The sequence below is a fragment of the Suncus etruscus genome, chromosome 15 (assembly GCF_024139225.1).
Source record: "Suncus etruscus isolate mSunEtr1 chromosome 15, mSunEtr1.pri.cur, whole genome shotgun sequence".
NCBI classification, from domain to species: domain Eukaryota; kingdom Metazoa; phylum Chordata; class Mammalia; order Eulipotyphla; family Soricidae; genus Suncus; species Suncus etruscus.
Window position 1 is genome coordinate 16,304,379 of NC_064862.1, and position 11,157 is coordinate 16,315,535.

The following is an 11,157-nucleotide window of genomic DNA, read 5'->3' on the forward strand; positions in this document are numbered from 1 at the left end:
GAATAAAATCAAGATTTTCATTTTATTCTTTTTAGGCAAGTAGTGATTCCCTTTTCTATCAACATTGAAGATCTTTTGGATCTTTATCTGGGTATAGTAAAATATATCAGACTTCCCCAGTTATTCTGATGAAGTTATAAAGAAATTATTTATTTATTTATGTCATCTGTGAGTTCTTGATTTTCTACCACACATTTAAAATGAAACATATAAGATTTTATTATTAACATCCTTGTTGCCTGAAACCTAACTCAATAAGTTTTAAATAAGTTTTCATTTAAATTCTTAAAAGTTTTTATTATAGGGCCCGGAGAGATAGCACAGCTGCATTTGCCTTGCAAGCAGTTCGAATCCCGGTGTCCCATATGGTCCCCCGTGCCTGCCAGGAGCTATTTCTGAGCAGACAGCCAGGAGTAACCCCTGAGCAACGCCGGGTGTGGCTCAAAAACCAAAAAAAAAAGAATGGCTCATGACCAATAAATTCCACTCTCTTCACATGTGTCAGCTTCTAAACTTTTTTTTTAAGTTTTTATTATATTTTTAGAAATACATTTACAAGAGCCTTAATGTCTTTTTTTTTATTTTTGGGTCACGCCCTGTGACGCTCAGGGGTTACTCCTGGCTATGCTCTCAGAAATCACTCCTGGCTTGGGAGACCATATGGGATACTGGGGGATTGAACCGCGGTCCATCCTAGGTCAGCAAACACCCTACTGCTGCGCCACCGCTCCAGCCCCTCATTAATGTTCTTGATTTTGATATACAAAGTCACTGCACCATCAGCACTATCAAGTATCCATGTTCCTGGACCTTCTCCACATCTGCCTGAAGTCCTCAATAATTGTTGCTATTTTATACTAAGGGATGGGAGGTTGGCATCATGGCCAAGAGGGCTGACTCTTAGATTTGTACTCAGAGGAACCATATGTAGTTCTGGCCACCTGCATAGAATAAAAGCACCTTATCTCATGTACAATCTCACAAGGCTTGATCTCCATTTTGTAGTCCAAGGTCAAGAGTTCACTCTGATTTGATATCTACTGCCTTGTTTTGTTTTCTATCTACCACAGATGAGGGATATTATGCAATATTTTTTCCTTTTCATGTGACTGATTTTACTTAACATCTTGTTCTCTAGTTCCATCCAAGTTACAGAAACTGCAATATTTCCCCTTTTCTTATAGCTGTAATAGTCCGCAGTGTATATATACCACAACTTCTAATTTTTATATCCATCTATTGCTGGAAATTTATTTTTCCATATTTTATCTATTGTATTTAGTATTGCTCTGAAAATAAGTTATTGAGTTTTCCTTCACTTAATTTAATTGCAATTATTCATAATGACACAGATAAAAAATAATATGAATTTTGCATGTTTTATGCTTCTGAGATAATTATTAGCACTTATGGAGAGTAGAAAATCCTTAACTAAATTTCTAATCTTATGAATATGGGTGATAGTCTGTCACATGATTTATATTCTTTAAAATGTTCATAAATACATATAAATCTTAGTAATGACATTCTTGTTATAGGAAATTACCGACAGTGTTTATTAATAATTTCATAGATTTTTATATTTACAAAAAATGAAAATTAATATAATTGTAGTTTTCAGAATAATTTAAAGGCACAAGTCCTCATTTCTATGCATACTCCATTGATAGAGAATACTAATTCTTCTTTACTATTTAATCTTTCAAAGACCAAATAATACCTGAATTTACTATAAGCATATCTTAAATTTTTTCCCACTGATCATTGTTTCTATCAATAATTTTTATTTTGACCAAAGTGAGTTACAAGTCTTTCACAGTAATATTTTAGGTACATAGTGACATAGAATCAGGGAAATTTACACTACCAGTGTTGTCCTCCCTCCAACCCTGTTCCCAGCATGCAACCCATATCCTCCTCCTGTGTTCCCGAGGCTGTTAATACAAGTGGTCCCTCTATGTATAGCTTGTTGTAGATTGGGTATTGATTCTGTTGTCGCTGGCTTTAGATCTGGTGTTTAAACCTGATCTTTTTTTTGGGGGGGGTCATACCCAGCAGTGCTCAGAGGTTACTCCTGGCTCTACTCTCAGAAATCGCTCCAGGCAGACTAGGGAGACCATATAGGATGCTGGGGTTCGAACTACCGTCCTTCTGCATGCAAGGCAAATGCCCTACCTCCATGCTATCTCTCCGGCCCCCTGATCATTTTTTTTATTTCTATCCAATGTTCATACCACTGTTTGGCCTTGGTACCATCCATTTTTCCCCTCAATTTATGAGGCAGAACAATATGATTCAGGTTATGTGGTTCTGTTTGACGTGACCATCTCATGCCACAGAGATTGGTGCACATCACAAAGAATGAGAACAAACAGTGCTGGTGGAAAGTGGAGAGAAAGGAACTCTTATTCACTGCTGGTGGAAATGCCATCTAGTCCAACCTTTATGGAAAGTGATATGGAGATTCTTCCAAAACCTGGAAATCAAGCTCCCATACAATTCAGCTATACCACTCATAGGGATATACCCTAGGAACACAAAAATACAATACAAAAGTTCCTTCCTCACACCTATATTCATTGCAGTGCTATTTATAATAGCCAGACACCGGAAACAACCAACGTGTCCTTCAAAAGATGAATGACTAAAGAAATTGTGGTACATATACATAATGGAATATTATGCAGCCATCAGGAGAGATGAAGTCATAAAATTTTCCTATACATGGATGTACATGGAATCTACTTGCTGAGTGAAATAACTCAGAGGGAGAGAAATAGACACAGAATAGTCTCCCTCATCTATTGGTTTTAAGGAAAATAAAAGACATGTTTGCAATAATTTCCAGAGACAAAGAGAGGAGGGCTGGAAGGTCCAGCTCATGACATGAATTCACCACAGAGTGGTGAGTGCAGTTAGAGAAATAACTACACTGAGAAATATCATAACAATGTGAATGAATGAGGGAAGTGGAAAGCCTGTCTAGAGTACAGGTTGGGATTTAGTGGGGAAGAGGGATATTTGAGACATTGGTGGTAGGAAAGTTGCACCGATGAAGGGGGTGTTCTTTACATGACTGAACCCCAAGTACAATCATATTTGTAATCAAGGTGTTTAAAAAAAGATATTAATTATAAAAGAGAAAATAAAAATAAAAAATGGGAAACATAAAGAAAAGGAAAAAGAAAAAAAAGGAAAGGAGAGGAAAAAACAAAAACAAACAAACAAAACAAAATGAACAAAAAGCAAACAAACAAAAAAATGGGAGGAGTCCATCTAGAGTTTATAAATATTAATTTAAAAGAAGAAAGGGAAAAAGAAGAGAAATATGACAAAAATACAAAAAGAAAGAAACAGAAAAACAAAAACAAGACTACAAGACAATAACAACACAAAAATCAAACAAAATAAAACCTGAAACCAGTGACTACAAAGAAACACCACAGCAATAAAGACAACTACTGACCAATAATCATGAGCATGAAATAAAATAAAGAAAAAAAATAAAAATTAAAAAATTGTGCTTTTTATTTTTTTTTGCACAGGCACAGTAAATATTGGGGAGATTAGAAAGGGAGTTCCCTTGGCCTAAGAGATATAAGGTTCCTCTGCCTTTGAAGCATACTGTCATGGGAATAGCTACAGGCTCTGTACATACTCTTTTTTCACCACCCCCAAGTCTTTTTATGGTGCCAGGAAACTTTATGCTTAGTCATGGATGATCATATCTTAAATTTTTAAATAAATACAAAAATTATTCAAAAATATTAAGTGGAAGATGATTTTTTTCTTAACAATTTCCTTTTTAGTAAACTGATATATAAGAGGATAGATTTTTGATGAAGAAAATATAAATTTGACTCATATAAATGTGATATAGAAGCAGTTCAGTAGGAGGGATAGATGGGTAGGATTTAAAGGTGAATATTTCCCCTTGAAGGAAGAATTTATAATTATCCAAACATTTAAAATCAAATTATTTAATCTTATGGAAAAATATAACATGCAGAAATTTGTAATAACTAAGGAAATCAGTGTGTTTGGTCTGCCACATAAGGGAAGAAGTGAATTCAGGTAAACATACTAAGCTCAAACTAGGTATGGAACATGAGCCAAGAGCAAAAAACAAAAACAAAAACAAAAAACCTTACTAGTTCAGAACTGAGGGTCCAAATCATGTCTCTTGACTAGAGATATTTTGATCCATGGTATGTTCATTGAAAAACAGATTACCTGTGCTTTGATGTATTGTTGTCTCAACAACTCCACTTTGTATTGAAAAATATCTGAGTTCTACAGATCAGCATAAAAGCAGAATGATGATCAGTATGAAAACATGATGATGAAAGCAGGGAAGAGAATCTAATACATAGCTTCTTAATCAAATAATACATGACATAAAACAAGGAATTTGGCTTTTATGTTTCTTTTCCATGGCTTTAGACTGGTCTCTGTCCACAAGTGTAGGGGAAGTTAATAACATTTATCTAAGCTAATTGAATAGCTCAGTAGAATAGTTTCTTTTCTCAGTTTTTTTTGGAGGGGAGATTATGGATGGCTCCCTGTGTTTTTCAGGGCCTATTCCTAGCTTTTATTCTCAGGAGTAATTTCTGCTACTATTCAGGCACATTATGTGGTGCTGGATATGGAACTTGGACTGGCCATATGCAATACGAATGAATACCTAACATCCTATACTATTTCTCTGGCCCAAACTCTTTCATCTCACTAGACATGTTCCCAAGGTTTTGCTGAGGGTTTCACAGTACTAATAAATTCTAGATGCACAGAGTGTACTGTTCTGAATTTTCAAAGTAAATCCCAACATTGCTGCTTGCATAGTCAAAAATAATGTCTAGAATTGTTAAAAATATATTCTACTGTATCTTGGTACATGAAGTTAAGTATTTAAAAGAGAAAGGGGCAAATAATGAAAAGGACAACAACAACAAAACCCAGAAACTTCCCACCTCTAGGGTTTTTCCATCCTCTTAGTTCCTCTGACTTGCTAACTCTGTCTTTTATTCATGGCAGTCCTGTTCCTCCTTACCTGAGTGATTTACACTGCACTGGTCTCATTGTAACTCCCAGTGCCACCTTTCACTTCCAAGTAAAGCCAGAAAAGTGTCTCTGAAATACCTCATGTGAAAGACAAAAAGGAAAGCACTAACTGGGATATTTGGGTAAAGAGAAGGCATGAAATGGCATTCACATGGGTGCACGGAACCTACTGCCACATCTGCTAAACTTCATTTATATTGAAGATTAAACTAAAGAAAAATAGGAAGACTTTCCTGGACTTTAGAATTGATCTAGCCCAACATCTCAGTTTTCATAGATAAGACATTTGTGATTGAGGTATAATAACAGAAGCTAAGAAACTGAATTAGACCACTCAGGGAAGATTGTAGATTCTTGGAGCATAGGAGCCTAATCAACTGAGTTATACTTTTCATTGAAGTTAGGATAATTTTAAGATACAAAGGCAAAAGTGTTTTAAGATCAATGCGTTTTTATTTTCTTTGTTTAAAACTAGAATCAGCCAAAAATTGATGGCTTTTCTATACACAAATAATGAAAAAGAAGTAAAAGATAGTGAAAAACAATCCCAATCAAAATTGTGCCTCAGGAAATGAAGTATCTTGGAGTCAACTTAACTAAAGTGGTGATAGAGCTATAAAGAAAACTACAAAACACTGCTTAAGAATAAAGAGGACATGAAAATATATACTCTGCTCATGACTGGGAGGATTAACATCATTAAAATGCCAATACTTCACAAAGTATTTTATAAACTTAATACAATCTCCATAAAAATATCCATGATATTTTTCAAAGAAGTAAATCATTTGCTCTTAAAATTCATATGGAGAAATAAACGTCCACAAATAGCTAAAGCAATCTTTGACAAAGAAAATGAAAAGAACTATTTTCTCCAACTTTAAACTATACTATACAACAGTATTCATTAGAAAAGCATGGTATTGAAATAAAGAAAGACCATAATATCAATGGAATAGACTTAAATATTCATACATGACTCACAGCTTTATGAACAATTAAATTTAATGAAAAAGCAATAAATACAAATTAGAGCAAGGAAAGCTGCTTCAACAAGTGGTGCTGAGAAAAATGGTCAGCTACATGCAAAAACATTAACTCACACCTCTCCTTTAACACCGTGAACAAAGTTCAAATCAAAATGGATTAAAGGCCTTGATTGAAACTATAAGATATAGAAGAAAACATAGGCAGAAAACTCCATGACATTGAAGCTAAGGAGGAAACACCAATGGCCAAGCAAGCAGAAGCAAAGATAAACAAATGGGACTACACTAAACTGAAAAGCTTCTGTACCTCAAAGGAAATAATGATTAGGATACAAATATAACCCATGAAATGGGAGAAAATATTCACCAAATATCTATCAGATAAGGGTTAATATCTTAAATATACAAGGAACTCATGGAAATTTGTGAGAAAAATTTAACCTTATCCAAAAATGGGGAGAATAAATAAACAGACTATTCCTCAAATAATACAGATGGCCAAGAGTCACAGGAAAAATTGATCCACACTAAACATTAGGGAGATGTAAATCAAAACAATGAGGTATCATCTCACACCACAGAAACTGGCACAGATCTCACACACACACACACACACACACACACACACACACACACACACACACACACAGAAAACAAGAACAACCAGTGCTGGTGTGGATGCAGGGAGAAAGGGACTCTCATTCATTACTGGTGGTAATGTAGACTGGTCCAGCCTTTTTGGAAAACAATATGGATATTCCACAAAAAAAAAAAAAAAAACAACAACTAGAAATTGGGCTCCCATGTGATTCAGCAATATCAGTTCCAGGGATGTACTCCAAGAACACTAAAACATAATACAAAAATGCCCTTTGTACTCTTATATTCATAGAAGCACTATTTATACTAGCCAGAATATGGAAACAACCCAGATGCCTTACAAAAGATGAGTGGCTAAATAAACACGTTATATATACACAATGAAATACTATGCAGCCTTTAAGAAAAATGGAATCGTTAAATCTGCTTATACATGGATGTATCTAGAGATTATTATGCTAAGTGAAATGATTCAGAGGGAAAGGGATAGACACAGAATAATTTTACTCATTTTTGAGATATAAGAAAAATAAGACACAGTATGGTAATGATATTCAGAGAAAATAGAGGTAAGGGTTAGCAGGTCCAGCCCAGAGTAGGAAGCTTGCCACAGGGCAGTGAGTGCAGTTAGAGTAGAGAAGGGTTCACTATGATGAATAGTTGGAATTGATCACTTGGAAGAAGAACTTGGTATAGAAAGGGGAGAAAGAATAATCAAGGCACCCCTCCATTAACAATAGTGCAAACCACAGTGTCAAAAGGAATGAGAGAGGGAGAAAGAGAGAGAAGCAAAGTATTGCCAGCCCTAGAGTCTGGGAAAGGGGTACATCTGTGGCAGGAAGGGTGCACTGGTGAAGGGTGGTGTACATTTTATTACTAAAACCCAACAACAGGCAATTTTTAACCAGGGTGCTTAAATAAAGCAATTAATTTTGAAAATAAAGTGTTTCAATAAACACTAAGAAAAATTTAAAAAAAATAGAACCAGCATTTCAATTTTGTGTTGTTTTCTGCAAGTTAAATAACTCCTGTGTGTGCCAAAGAGAAATTTTTTCTGTTGAAGATATGAATGATTATTCGTCCCAGTTTTTCTTGAACCATCTCAGCCATCATCCTATGTCTGGGGTTGAAGAAATATAGAAACTTTTCTCACAGGCCACACATGAAGAAGACTTCCTGACATTAGAGATATTACCTTTATTTTAAATAATTATGGACTATTTATTGAGGTATAGGAATTACTCTGTGCACGTCCCTGGAATAGATTAAATCAAACTCCATAACTAATAATTTAGGTAAACTTTTCACATGTGTTTAAACATAATCTTACAATTACAGAGAAACTATGAAATGTGATGATGCAAGCAGAGTAATAATAAATTTAAAAGCTAAAATAAAACCACGTGGCAGAAAAAAAGTCAAATGTAAATTTAAATACTGGACTAGTCAATCTTAATTTCCTTTTTGTTTGGGGAATGCAGTGTTCACTCTGAGCGGTGCTCAGGGGCTACTTCTGGCTGTGTTTAGCTCAGGGCACTAATCGTTATCAGGTGATCAAATAGGGCCTTCAAGATGCAGTGCATGTAAGGAAAATCCTCTGACCTATCTCACTAGCTAATCATTTTGATCTCTTATCCCAGGATTTTAGCTTGAATAACAATAAACTAAGGGGAACAAAATTTAGAAAAAAATCTATATTATTTTTAGGAGTAATGGATTTTAGAATTAAAGTGATTTTTGGAAACTTATCTCTTCCTTTTGATAGAGACTCACTTTCATGAAATCAATGGGGGGCACTAAAGGCAATATTTCAGGATCCTAAAGAGATAGTACAGCTGGTAGTGTGCTTACCTTGCCCATAAAGATGTAAACAAAACATGTTTGATCCCACACCTCCTAAGTGGTTTCCTGAGGTATGTAAATAGTGTTCTGTGAGCAAAGAATCAGGAGTAAGTGCTAAAGAGGGTTGTATCTGGCACCCAAGACAAATAAATAGATAAATATATACAATATTTCAACACTGAGGCAAAACCTCTATATAGTCAAAAAGAGTGAATAATATGTATATCAAAGCCAGACCTTATTACCTTTGTCAGTGCTCAGTTTAATCAGAAAAGGTGATATGTATAAGAAAATATAATTCTATTAGAAAGTCAGCTGGATTGACTCCACTCTTTTATTAAGCAGGAAATTAATACCACTCTGGTTTTCTATAATACATTCTCAAACTGGTCTTCCAATGAAGAGAGACAACAATGTCACATGCCAAATATTATCGTTAGCTAAATTTATTAATCAAATAAAAAATTATCGAAGAAATAAGTATCTTGTGACTGATTTTGTAGGTCTGAGAGGTTTTTTGATGAAATTAAGTATATCTCTATTCTCAGAAGTCAGTTAGAACTCATTCATAACTCATAGTTTATCATATCTCAAGAATAGCATTTATTTTCAAAGATTTATTCTAAGATTCCTGTCAGAGATGAGCTATTATGCTTAAAATTTATCACTATTATTATCATTATTATTTGTTTAAGTCACCTAAATATAATATATAATAAAACTCAGGCCAATTACTACTAGAAAAGGTTTATATTAACAATACAAAGTGCCACCTGCTGATGGACTCACGATAAACTTTCTTGTCAAAATTTAAGGGAGAAAAAATAAAATATATGGTAAGTAGTTTAGATTTAATATTGTTATTATCATTACTACCATCACTGTCATAATCTAAATGAGATGCAAACTAACATAGGATCATATGTACTTACTAAAAGATCTTGTTCCTTTGGAAGTAATTATGAGTGAAACGGAACAATTTTAGGATTCACCCATAATCCTAAATAAAATATACCATGAGGTTAATACCAGGTAAAAGACTTCAATAAAATTCTGTTGTGTAAATTGAAAAAGCAAAACCAGAGTTGTGGTTACAAAATTATTCATTTTTCTTATTCAATAATACTCAATTGAAGTCAAGAATTTAAAGGGATCCCAATTAAAAACAAAGTAGCTCATGTGATCATATGCATGTGATACCCTAAAAAGTCCACTAGAGCTTCTAGGAACAATAGACCAACACAGTCAAGTAGGCAGCTACAAGGACAACAAACAAAACTTGGCTATATTCCTCTATGCAAATAATGAACCAGAAATAATCAACCAGCCTATTTTATTAAATGTAGGAATTCAAAGTCTCAACTACCAAGGAGTCAGCTTAATAAATAAAATGTAATAGGAAACATTGGAAAATTTATTTTTGTTTGCTTGTTTGTTTTTTGTTTTTTGGGGGGGCACATCCAGCAGTGCTCAAGGACTACCCCTGACTCTGCACTAAGAAATCATTCCTAGATCAAGGGACCATATGGGATGCCAGGGATCGAACCCAAGTCTGTCATGGGTCAGCTGTATGCAAGGCAAACGTCCTACCGCTGTGCTATCTCTCCAGCGCCCACCTTGGGAAATTCAAAAAAATTTATGTTCTTGAATTGTAAGAATAAATATTGTTAAATGAGTATCCAGAGCCACAGACATAAAATGCATATATATTCTATATTGGTATGGTTTATTTTCTCAAAAATGTTTTCCATGACTCATGTATGATGACACAGAAATAACTGGATCAAAAGAGCAACACAGCTTTTAGCATAGTAACTGCCTTTGCTCTCAACTAGAACAAAGATCAACTTGTCTTTTTGCAGTGTTGAATGCTGAATGTTGTACCTAAGGTATAGAATAAAAATGCGCAGTAAAATACCTAACTCAATAATTTTGGCAAATAGTCTTTTCTAAAAGTCACAAAAGGAATCTTAGGCAAACTGTGAATGATAAATTCTGTCTAATATAGATCACATTCATGTTTTGTACTGATGCTCTCAACAATGTGACATCCTGGCAAATAACCTGGTAAATAATCCCTAGACTTCCCCATTTATGCGCAGGACATTCCTGCCAAGGTGAATAGGGAAGCCCCTTTGCTAAGCCTCATTTTAAATGTTTCCCAATGGATATCTTTCTTAGCTGTAATGTATCCTATTGTACAGATGCTATATTGTTTTTGAATTTTTAAATAGTTTCCTGCTAATTTTCTTTCTTTTTAAATAATATTCTTATTTAAACATCATGATTACAAACATGATTGTAGTTGGGTTTCAGTCATAAAAAGAACACCCCCCTTCACCAGTGCAACATTCCCATCACCAATGCCCCATCTCCCTACCCCCACCCTGGCCTGTATTTGAGACAGGCTTTCTACTTCCCTCATTCATTGACATTGTTATGATAGCTCTCTGTAGTTATTTCTCTTACTGCACTCATCACTCTTTGTGGTGAGCTTCATATCTTGAACTGGTTCTTCTGGACTGGGAGTCTACTCCTTGTCAAAGAACTTCTCAGGAATTTATATTTCCTTTTCTACATATTCAAATGATAATTTGTTCAAATAGCTGTTCTTTTCCTTTCTACAACCTAAAATTATGCAAGCTTACTGGCTAGAAACTTCTCT